Below are 12740 nucleotides of genomic sequence, written 5' to 3'. Positions count from 1 at the left end.
CTAAGTATGAAAAGCCATTGCAACAACAACAGCAACAAAAAGACAAAAAGGATCTAATTAAGCTAAAAAGCTTCTGCACAAAAAAGAAACTATGAACAAAGCAAACAGACAATCTGCAGAATGAGAGATGATATCTGCAAACTATGCATCCAACAATGACCTAGTATCCAGAATCTATAGGGAGCTTGAACAAATCAACAGGCAAAACACCAAATAACTTCATTAAAAAATGGGCAAAGGACATGAACACATACTTCTCAAAAGAAGACATACAAGTCACCAACAAACATGAAAAAATGCTCAGCATCACTAATCATCAGAGAAATGCAAATCAAACTGACAGTGAGATAAAATCTCACACCAGTCAGAATGGCTATTACTAAAAATCCAAAAAACAACAGATGCTGGTGAAGATGTGGAGAAAAGTGGACACTTATACACTGTTAGTGGGAATTTAAATTAGTTTAGCCACTGTGGAAAGCTATCTGGAGATTTCTCAAAGAACCTAAAACAGGGCTACCATTCATCTCAGCAATACCCTTACTAGGTTTACACCCAAAAGAAAATAAATCATTCTACCAAAAAGACATATGCACTGTCTGTTCATTATTGCACTATTCACAGTAGTAAAGACATGGGATCAACCTAGCTGCCCATCAGTGGTGGATTGAATAAAGAAAATGCGGTACATACACACCATGGAATAGTACGCAGTTATAAAAAAATGAAATCATGGCCTTTGCAGCAACATGGATGGAGCTGGAGGCCATAATCCTCAGCAAATAAATGCAGAAACAGAAAATTCAAAACTGCATGTTCTTCCTTATAACTGGGAGCTAAGCATTGAGAACACATGGACATAAATATTGGAACGACAGACACTGTGGACTACTCGATGTTGGGAGTGGGTGGGTTGAAAAACTACCTATTGAGTACTATATTATGCTTACTACCAGGGTGAGGGAACCTGTACTCCAAACTTCAGCATCATACAATATTCCTATGTAACAAATCTGCACATGTACCCTGTATTTAAAATAAAAGTTGAAATTTAAAAAAAAAAGAAAAGAAAATGAAGCTTTCCAAATTACTCTCATCTATGGATGCCTACTGATAATGCAGAAGCTTCTAAAGTATTTCAGTATTTTAAATTAAAGACTCCTTATAAAAGGCAAATAAAAATCTTAAATGACTAATAAGAAAAATTAAATCTGCTTACCTTTTTGCTTAGTTACTATACCACCCCAAAGACAAAAAAGAAAGCTATCCTGGATAAAAAGTTTATAAAAGGTAGGCCCTACAGGTGGGTAGAAAACCAAGTAGGCTCTCACGGTACCTGATTTCAGGACTTGGCTTTTAGACGGCATTTCTGGACTTGTCTTAGGCCAGAAGGGAGCTCACTGCTCTAAAGGGTGAGTCCCAGGCCAGGCAGCATTCACCACAAGCTGACTAAAGAGCCCTTGAGCCTTAAGGGAACATGGTGGTAGTCTGGCAGTACTCCCCATGGGCCTGAGGTGGTGGTGGCCATGGGGTGAGGCTCGCTGCATTTGGAAAGGGGAGGGAAGCGTGGGAAGGGCTGCATCTTGTGGTTTGAGTGCCAGCTTAGCCACAGTACAGTAGAACACCAGGTAGACTTCTAAGATTTTTGACTCTAGTTTCTGGCTCCTGAATGGCACCTCTGGACCCTCCTGGGGCTTGGGCTTGGAGAAACTCATCACCCTCAAGGGAAGAACATAGGCCTGGCTGGCTTTGTCACCAGCTAATTGCAGATCCTCAGGGCCTTGAATGAACATAGCCAGTAGCCAGAGAGTGGTTACAGCAGGGCTTGGGCAAGACCCAGTGCTCTGCTGGTTTCAGGTCTGACCCAGCACAGTTCTAGGGGTGGTGGCTACAGGGGTGCTTATGTCATTCCACCTCTAGCTCCGGGTGGCTCAGCAGAGAGAGAGACTGGGACAAAGTAAAGGAAGAGAACCAGAGTCTTCAGTAATCCAGATAATTCTTCTGGATCTTACCCAAGACTATCAAGGCAGTACCTCTATGAGTCTGCAAGAATCATAGTGTTACTGGTCTTGGGGTCCTCTCTAAAGCAGATATAGCTTAGATTATAACACCCAAGTCCTTCTGAATATCTGGAAAGCCTTCCCAGGAAGAATGGGTATAAAGAGCCCAGACTGCAAAGACTACAATAAATACCTAACTCTTCAATGGCCAGACACAAATGAACACCTACAGGTATCCAGACGATCCAGGAAAACATGACTTCAATGAATAAACTAAATAAGGCACCAGAAACCAAGCCTGGAGAAACAGGGATATGTGACCTTTCAGACAGAGAACTCAAAATAGCTGTTTGAGGAAACCCAAAGAAATTCAAGATAACACAGAGAAGAAATTCAGGATTCTATCAGATGAATTTGACAAAGAGATGAAAATAATTAAAAAGGATCAGGCAGAAATTCTGGAGTTGAAAAATGCAGCTGGCATACTGAAGAAATCATCAGAGTCGTTCAATAGCAGAGTTGATCAAGCAGAAAAAAGAATCAGCAAGCTTGAAAACAGGCTATTTGAAGATACAGTCAGAGGAGACAAAAGAAAAAAGAATAAAAAACCATGAAGCATGCCTACAGGATCTAGAAAATAGCCTCAAAAGGGCAAATCTAAGTTATTGTCTTTAAAGAGTATGTACAGAAAAAGATATGCATAGAAAGTTTATTCAAAGGGATAATAACAGAGAGCTTCCTAAACCTAGAGAAAGATATCAGTATCCAAGTACAAGAAGGTTACAGAACACCAAGCAGATTTAATGCAAAGAAGACTAACTCAAGGCATCTAGTAATTCAACTCGCAAAGGTCAAGGATAAAAAAAGTTTCCAAAAAGCAGCAAGAGAAAAGAAACAAATAATGGAGCTGCAACACATCTAGTGGCAGCCTTTTCAGTGGAAACCTTACAGGCCAAGAGAGAGTGGAATGACATATTTAAAGTGCTGAAGGGAAGAGAACTTTTATGCTAGAATAGTATATCTGATGAAAATATCCTTCAAGCATGAAGAAAAAATAAAGACTCCTAGACAAACAAAAGTTGAGGGATTTCATCAACATCAGACTTTTCTTTACAAGAAATGCTAAAGGGAGTACTTTAATAAGAAAGAAAAGGACATTAATGAGCAATAAATAATCACTTGAAGGTACAAAATTCACTAGTAATAGTAAGTTTGCAGTAAAACAGAATATTGTAGCCCTGTAAATGTGGTGTGTAAACTACTGTTATTTAAGGAGAAAGACTAAATGACTTACCAATCAAACATAGTAACTACAACAACTTTTCAAGACATATTACAATAAGATATAAATAGTAACAAAAACTTAAAGCAGGGGCACAAAGTTAATGCATGAAGTCTTTGTAAATTTTCTTTTTGTTTGTTTATGCAAACTGTTATTATCAGCTTAAAATAATGGGTTATAATGTAGTATTTGCAAGCTTCATGATACCCTCAAATCAAAAAACATACAATGGAGACACAAAAAATAAAAAGCAACTAACTAAATCATATCACCAATGAAGATTACCTTCACAAAAAGAAAGACATGAAGGAAAGAAAGAAGGAAGAGAAGACCACAAAACAGCCAGAAAACAAATCACAAAATGGCAGGGGTAAGTCCTTACTTATCTATAAATTGAATGTAAATGGACACAGTTCTTCAAAGGACACAGTTCTTCAAAGGACATAGAGTAGCTGAAGGGATAAAAAAACAATGAGGCCAGGTGCGGTTGCTCACGCCTGTAATCCCAGCACTTTGGGAGGCTGAGGCAGGCATATCACTTGGTCAAGGGATCAAGACCATCCTGGCCAACATGGTGAAACCCTGTCTGTACCAAAAATACAAAAATTAGCTGGGCGTGGTGGTGCATGTCTGTAGTCTCAGCTACTCAGGAGGCTGAGGCAGGAGAATCGCTTGAATCCAGGAGGCGGAGGTTGCAGCAAGCCGAGATCATGCCACTGTACTCCAGCCTGGTGACAGAGTGAGACTCCATCTCAAAAAAAAAAAAAACAAAACACAACAAGAAAACCCCTGAAAAACCGAGACCCAATGATCTGTTGCCCACAAGAAACAGACTTCACCTATAAAACACACATGGAAAATAAAGGGATGGAAAAAGATATTCCAAGTCCATGGAAACCAAAAAAGAGCAGAAGCAGCTATATTCGTATCAGACAAAATAGATTTCAAGACAAAAACTGTAAGAACAGACAAAGAAGGTCACTATATAATGATAACGGGTTCAATTCAGCAAGAGGATGTAACGATTTTAAATATATATGCACTGAATGCTGGAGCACCTAGATGTATAAAGAAAATATTATTAGAGCTAAAGAGAAAAGTAGACCCCAATATAATAATAGCTGGAGATTTCAACATCCCACTTTCAACACTGCATCAATCTTCTACACAGAAAATCAACAAAGAAACATCAGACTTAATCTACACTATAGACCAAATGGATCTAATAGATAGTTACAGAACATTTCCTTCAAAGACTGCAGAATACACATTCTTTTCCCCAGCATATAGATTATTCTGAAGGACAGATCATATGTTAGGTCACAAAACAAGTCTTAAAACATTCAAAAAAATGTTAATCATATCAAGCACATTCTCTGACCACAATGGAATAAAACTAGAAATCAATAACAAGAGGAATTTTGAAAACTATACAAACACATGGAAAGTAAACAATATGCCCCTGAACGACCAGTGGGTAAATGAAGAAATTAAGATGGAAATTGAAAAATTTCTTGGAAAAAATGATAGTGGAAACACAATGTACCATTTTGTTGTATGGAATACAGCAAAAGCAGTACTAATAGGGAAGCTTATAGCTATAAGTGCCTACATTAAAAAAAAAAAACTTCAAATAAACAACCTAATGATGCACCTCAAAGAAGTAGAAAAGGAAGAGCAAACCAAATCCAAAATTAGTAGAAGAAAAGGAATAATAAAGATCAGAGCAGAAGTAAATGAAATTGAAATGAAGAAGACAATACAAAAGATCAATGAATCAAAAAGTTTTTTTAAAGATAAAGAAAATTGACAAACTTTTAGCTTGCCGAAGAAAAAAAAAGAAGATCCAAATATATAAAATCAGAGATGAAAAAGGAGATATTATAACTGATAATGCAGAAATTCATATGAAAATTTCTGGCTACTGTGAGCAACTGTATGCCAAAAAATTGGAAAATCTAGAAGAAATGGGCAAATTCCTAGATGCATACAACCTACCAAGATTGAACCATGAAGAAATCCAAAACTTGAACAGACCAATAACAAGTAACATGATTGAAGTTGTAATTAAAAATCTCCCTGTAAATAAAAGCCCAGGACCCAATGACTTCAATACTGAATTATGCTAAACATTTAAAAAAGAACTAATAGCAATCCTACTGAAACAATTCTGAAAAAATAGAGGAGGAGGGAATACTTCCCAGCACATACTATGAAGCCAGTATTACTCTGATACCAAAACCAGACATGGACACATCAAAAAAAGAAAACTACAGGCCAGTATCTCTGATGAATCTTGATGCAAAAGGCCTCAACAAGGTATTAGCAAACCAAATTCACTAATATGGTAAAAAAGGTCATTCATCATGACCAAGTGGGATTTATCTCTGGCTTGCAAGGATGTTCCAACATACACAAATCAATCAATGTGATTCATCATATCAATAGAATGATGGACAAACCCGTATGATCATGTCAGTGGATGTTGAAAAAGCATTTGATACAATTCAACATCCCTTCATGAAAAACCCTAAAAAAACTGCATATAGAAGGAACATACCTTAACATAATTAAAACCATATGTGACAGACCCATAGCTAAAACCATACTGAATGGGGAAAACCTGAAAACCTTCCTTCTCCCATCTGGAACATGACAAGGATGCCCACTTTCACCACTGTTATTCAACGTAGTACTAGAAGTCCTAGCTACAGCAATCAGACAAGAGGAAGAAATAAAGGGCATTCAACTGGAAAGGAAGAAGTCACGTTATCCTTGTTTGCAGATGGTATCTTATATTTGGGAAAACCCAAAGATGCCACCAAAAAACTATTAGAACTGATAAATTTTGTAAAGTTGCAGGATACAAAATCAACATACAAAAATCAGTAGCATTTGTATATGCTAATAGTGAACAATCTGAAAAAGAAATCAAGAAAGTAATCCTAATTATAATAGCCACAAATAAAATTAGATATGTACCATATTAGTCTGTTCTCATGCAGCTAATAAAGTCATACCCCAGACTGGGTAAATTATAAAGGAAAAAGGTTTAATGGACTTACAGTTCCACAAGGCTGGGAAGGCCTCACAATCATGGCAGAAGGCAAAGAAGAAGCAAAGGCATGTCTTACATGGTGGCAGGCAAGAGAGCTTGTGCAGGGGAACTCCCATTTATAAAACTGTCAGATCCCATGAGACTTACTCACTACCATGAGAACAGTGTGGGGGAACTGCCCCCATTATACAATTATCTCCACCTGGCCCCACCCTTGACAAGTGGAGACTATTACAATTCAACGTGAGATTTGGGTAGGGACACAGCCAAACCATATCACCTAGGATTTAACCAAAGAAATGATCTCTACAATGAAAACTATAAAACACTGATAAAAGAGATTGAAGAGGACACCAAAAAAGAGAAAGATATTCCATGTTCATGGATGGGAAGAATCAATTTTGTTAAAATGTCAATATCACCCAAAGCAATCTATGTATTCATTGCAATCCCTTTCAAAACACTAATGACATTCTTCACAGAAATATTAATAATAAAAAACTATCCTAAAATTTACATGGTACAACAAAAGACCCAGAATAGTCAAAGCTATCCTGAGCAAAAAGAACAAAACTGGAGAGAATCACATTACCTGACTTCAAATTATACTACAGACTGGCAGAGGTGCTCCAGCCTCCATGTGGTCCGCAGTCAGCACCACAGCACCTGGCCTCCCACACACCCTGAAGGTAGCGCCCCTGCCCTTGGCCCAGAGTATGCTGGTGCCGGTGCCAGCTCCCAGAAAGGGTGCGCTGCATGGAGATGACAGTTGAGGAGATGAAGGAGACCAAGAGTGGGACACAGTCGGCGCCTCTGCCCATGGAGGGAGTGGACATTAGCCCAAACAGGAGGAAGGCATGCTGAAGGTCATCGAGAGAGGGCACAGGTACAGAGATGCCCATGATTGGGGACCGAATCTTTGTCCACTACACTGGCTGGCTGTTAGATGGCACAAACTTTGACCCCAGTCTGGATCACAAGGACAAATTCTCCTTTGACCTGGGGAAAGGGGAGGTCATCAAGGCTTGGGACATTGCTATAGCAGCCATGAAGGCAGGGGAGGTGTGCCATATCACCTGCAAACCAGAATATGCCTTTGGTGCAGCAGGCAGTCCTCCAAAGATCTCCCCAATGCCACACTCATGTTTGAGGTGGAGTTGTTTGAGTTTAAGGGAGAAGATCTGACGGAAGAAGAAGATGACGGAATCATCTACAGAATACAGACTTGTGGTGAAGGCTATCCCAGGCCCAATGAGGGTGCTGTCATGGAAATTGCACTGGAAGGGTGCTACAAGGACTAGCTCTTTAAACATCAGGAGAACCTGGATCTGCCTTATGGTCTGGAGAGGGCCATTCAGTGCATGTAGAAAGGAGAACATTCCCTTGTGTACCTCAAACCCAGCTATGCTTTTGGTAGTGTTGGGAAGGAAGAGTTCCAAATCCCACCAAATGCCTAGCTGAAATATGAATTACACCTCAAGAGTTTTGAAAAGACCAAGGAGTCTTGGGAGATGAATTCAGAAGAGAAGCTGGAACAGAGCACCACAGTGAAAGAGTGGGACACTGTGTACTTCAAGGAAGGCAAATACAAGCAAGCTTTACTATAATATAAGGGGATTGTGTCCTGGCTAAAATATGAGTCTAGTTTTTCCAATGAGGAAACACAGAAGGCACAGTCCCTTCAACTGGCCTCTTACCTCAACCTGGCCATGTGTAATCTGAAACTACAGGCCTTCTCTGCTGCCACTGAAAGCTGTAACAAGGCCCTGGAACTGGACAGCAACAACGAGAAGGGCCTCTTCCATTGGGGAGAGGCCCATCTGGCTGTGAATGACTTTGAACTGGCACAGGCTGACTTCCAGAAGGTCTTGCAGTTCTACCCCAACAAAGAAGCCTCCAAGGCCCAGCTGGCTGTGTGCCAGCAGCAGATCTGCAGGCAGCTTGCCTGGGAGAAGATGCTCTATGCCAACACGTTTGAGAGGCTGGCTGAGGAAGAGAACAAGGCCAAGGCAGAGGCTTCCTCAGGAGACAATCCCACTGACACTGAGATGAAGGAGGAGAAGAAGAGCAACACCACAGAGAGCCAGTCTCAAGTGGAGACAGAAGCATAGCCCGTCTCCACCAGCCCTACTCCTGTGGCTGCCTGCCCCCCCATCTCCCTACTCTGCCCTGTTAGTTTTGTAAAAACTGAAGAATTTTGAGTGAATTAGACCTTTATTTTTCTATCTGGTTGGATGGTGGCTTTAGGGGTAAGGGGGAAAGGAGTAGGCTGGGAGATTGAGGTGGGGAATCATTTTAGGTGGTGTCACCCCCTCTACCCTTCCCCCATTGCACATGAACATATGTCCGTCCATACATGCTCATTAGAATGTTAATTTATTTTGCTCCTTCTGTTTGTTAGGTCCATTTTCCAGGGGTAGAAGAGGCAAGTGGTAGGGATGGGGTCTGATATGAATCCAGGGTGGAGAAGGAGACTCCTGGGCAGCTGTTTTCCTCATCCTTTCCCTCTCCCAGTCCATTTCCAAATGTGGCCTCCATGTGGGTGCTAGGGACATGGGAAGAAACACCATTTCTTCTCTGTTCCCTTCCTCACCCCAGATGGCATGGCTGATGCTGTCTTCTGATGTCATGGTGACCAGCCCCGTCCCCTGTTCTGGTACTTCCCCTGTCAGTTTTCCCTCTCAGCCAGGCTGTGTCCCCAAACCCCCTCAGCCTCTTCTTTGCATGTTGATGAAGGTCCAGGCTTGCCTCAAGTTCCATGCTAGAGCAATAAAGTGGAAACAATAAAAACAAAACAAAAAAACCCACAAAAAACAAATTATACTACAGACCTATAGTAACCAGAACAGCATGTTGTTGGCATTAAAACAGACAGATACATCAATGAAACAGAATAGAGAACCCAGAAACAAATTCATACACCTACAGTAAACTCATTTTTGACAAAGGTGTCAAGAACATACACTGGGGAAAAGACGATCTCTTCAATAAATGGTGCTGGAAAAACTGGATATCCATAAGCAGAAGAATGAAACTAGATGCCTATCTCTCACCACATACAAAAATCAAATCAAAATGGATTAAAAACTTAAACCTGAGACCTCATACTATGAAACTACTACAAGAAAACATTGAGGAACTCTCTAAGACATTGATCTGGGCAAAATTTCTTGAGTAATACCCCACAAGCACAGGCAACCAACCAAAAATAGACAAATGGGATCACATCAAGCTAAAAAGCTTCTGCACAGTGAAGGAAACAATCAACAAAGTGAAGAGACTACCCACAGAATGAGAGAAAATATTTGTAAACTCCCCATCTGACAAGGGATTAATAAGCAGAATGTATAAGTAGCTCAAACAGCACTGTAGGAAAAAATATAATAATTTGATAAAAATGGGCAAAGGATTTGAAAAGACAATTCTCAAAGGAAGGTATAGAAACAGCAAATAGGCATATGAAAAAGTGCTCAACATCATTGATCATCAGAGAAGTACAAATCAAAACTACAGTGAGTTATTATCTGACACTAGTTAAAATGGCTTATATCCGAAAGACAGTCAATAATAAATGCTGGTGAGGAATTGGAGAAAAGAGAACCCTCATACATTATTGGTGGGAATGTAAATTAGTACAACTACTGTGGAGAACAGTTTGGAGAGTCCTCAGTAAACTTAAAATAGAGCTTACCATATGATTCAGCAATCCTACTGCTGAGTATATACCCAGAGAAAGATAATCAGTATAACAAAGAGATATCTGGACTGCTGTGTTTGTGGCAGCACTGTTCACAATAGCCAAGATTTGGAGGCAACCTAAGTGTCCATCAAAGATGAATGGATAAAGAAAATGTGGGACTTATACACAATGGTGTACTATTCAGCCATAAAAAAGACTGAAATTCAGTCATTTTTAACAGCATGGATAGAACTGGAGGTCATTATTTTTTGTGAAATAAGCCAGACACAGAATGACAAACATCATATGTTCTCACTTAGTTGTGGTATCCAAAACTCAAAGCAATTGAACCCATGCAGATAAAGAGTAGAAGGATGGTTACCAGAGCCTGGGGAGAGTATTGGGGGGTTCTGCGGGGTGGTGGGGATGGTTAATGTGTACAAAAAATATTTAGAATTAATGAATAAGACCTAGTATTTGATAGTACAACAAGGTGACAATAGTCAATAATATTTTAATTGTACATTTTAAAATTACTATAAGAGCATAATTGAATTGTTTTTTACACAAATGCTTGAGGGGATGCAATTCCCATTTTCCATTAAGTAATTATTACACATTGCATTCCTGTTTCAATACATCTCATGTACCCCATTACACCTACTATATACCCACAAAAATTAAGTAGGCCCTTGGGAAAAGTAGGCTTGCTTCTTTTTCAGACCCATCCATGCTGAGTCCAGGCCTAGAGAATGCTTTCTTTGCTCTATTCCTTAATGGACTCCATCCTGAACTCAGTAATTATAGCTAAGAAACAATAGCTAAGTTTGAAAGATCACCACCTATCAAACTGGAATACACCTTTCTGGAATTTAAATGGCTTTCCTGAAACCCTTTTGTAAAAGAAATTAGCACCTATAAAGGAAATCTCCATTTGTAAGATGTCTGCCTATGTACATTAGAAACTCTTCCCGTTGTTTTAAATTTACACAAGTCATATTTCTGTTTAAGGTGCTTTTCTGGCCGTCCTATCTAACTTAACTTTTACTTTCACCACTTTCCCCTTGGTTTGAGCAAATGATACTGTATTTAGGTCTAAAGTGTTAGCTCTGTGCTTTTGAAATAGAAATTTTCTTGTTTCACCTAAGAGTTTTCCCTTTAGAAATGCAAATTTGTTGCCTAGTTAACAATTGCTTAGGGTGACAAAATAGGTAATTGGAAGATCGATAGGCTGAATGGGGAAAAGAAAAACTCTTTAAAAACTGGCAAATGAGAATCCTTTAAGAAAGCTATAAAATCTGCTTCTGTCTGTGTGTTTGTAGGTCTATATGTATTATGCATATGTGATAATATTTGATAAATAAAACTTGTTTTAAAATTGTTGGTAAAATAGGGATGACTTCAAAATACAATTGAATATAATTTGATGCTTGCTTGATTTGACTGTGGAGCTTATGTTTTGGTTCAGAGCCTCTGGGTTTCGGGGTCTGCATAGGTGGCCATGGTGAGGTCTGGAGACATGTTTTCAGTGCCTAGACCAGCAACCATGCAGCAAAGTCAAACTCAATATGGCCCTTTCTTTCCTGCCCCAGCTTTGCCTCCTGGTTATTTCGGGAGTGGTTAGATTCTCCAGGTATAGTCTTCACAGCTCTGTCTTCTGTCCTGACCTCTATACCTGGTATGCAAATTCAGGACTCAGACAGGCCCTACCCTTCATAGTCCTCCTGGGTGCCACATGGCTACTTGGGACCCAAGATGACTGGGGAAGACATTAGGGAGGGTACCTGTGTCATAGTTTCAAAATTTATTTCAGTCATTTCAAATCTTAAAGTCATGCTATACTACATTAATTAATACATAGACATAAAATATCTGAATCATTTGTAAGTTAAAAACTGAAATATTACTTATTAAACATGAGTTTAATTCTATATACCTTGACTTTTGTTTATGTTGTACAGAAAAGCTAAATATATTTAGGTCTGTTAAAAAACAATAACTTGAAGAACCATCTTTTGAAAAAAATTATAAAATGGTTTTTATTTGTAAATACTGATATAAAACAGTTCAAAATTACTTTCAGAGTTTTCACTATAAATTAGGGTTCTAATAGTTAAATTAGAGTTTATATATAATTATATTACTACTACTAGATATGAAACAATTCTGTATACAGAGTGTATAAACAAAAGCAAGATATGCTTTTGATGAGGAAAGTAATAAAGACATAAAATGTGTATTTTAAATTTTTTTTATCTAGTTTGAAGTTATTTAAACATTTCAAATTGAAGGACTAAAAAATAGGCAAAATTACATAAACCTAGGAAGTTGGGGAAAAATGTGAAACATAAAAGATCTATGGAAATCTTGTGTGGTCGAAAGATGGCAAATTTCATAGATTTAGTTATAAAGTTTTATTACAATTAGCCTTAGCATTGCTAATACACTAATCTAAAAATAAAGTTTGGTTTTCTCTTTTGAGGAAAATTTCAGTGGAGTATTAATAAATGACAGTAAAATATCTTTGTTCGCCTTTGAGTAAACTATAAAAAATACAAGAGAGGAGAGACATTCTGTCCCATGCTATCTTTCTTAGGTCATTTGGTTGGAAAACTGAGTCTCCTCTATCAAAGAGTAAAGGTTTTGGTTTTTAAAAATCTTTTATTTATTACATTGGCTAAATAAATGACTATTATTTTACGGTTACTTGTAATCATGTTT

General features: G+C 38.6%; 1 protein-coding gene and 1 pseudogene across 1 annotated transcript in view; one reads left to right on the top strand and one right to left on the bottom strand.

The window, feature by feature from the left end:
• The window catches only part of NDST3 (N-deacetylase and N-sulfotransferase 3), a 218025-nt gene that overhangs the window by 55990 nt on the left and 149295 nt on the right, over window positions 1-12740 (bottom strand). The gene's annotated exons all lie outside the window — the stretch shown is intronic.
• Window positions 7055-9779, top strand: LOC100454922 (peptidyl-prolyl cis-trans isomerase FKBP4-like; annotated as a pseudogene).

Source organism: Pongo abelii, chromosome 3 (assembly GCF_028885655.2).
Source record: "Pongo abelii isolate AG06213 chromosome 3, NHGRI_mPonAbe1-v2.0_pri, whole genome shotgun sequence".
In the NCBI taxonomy this organism is placed as follows: domain Eukaryota; kingdom Metazoa; phylum Chordata; class Mammalia; order Primates; family Hominidae; genus Pongo; species Pongo abelii.
The sequence above is the reverse complement of the archived record's forward strand: the minus strand, read 5'-3'. Positions and strand labels throughout refer to the sequence as shown.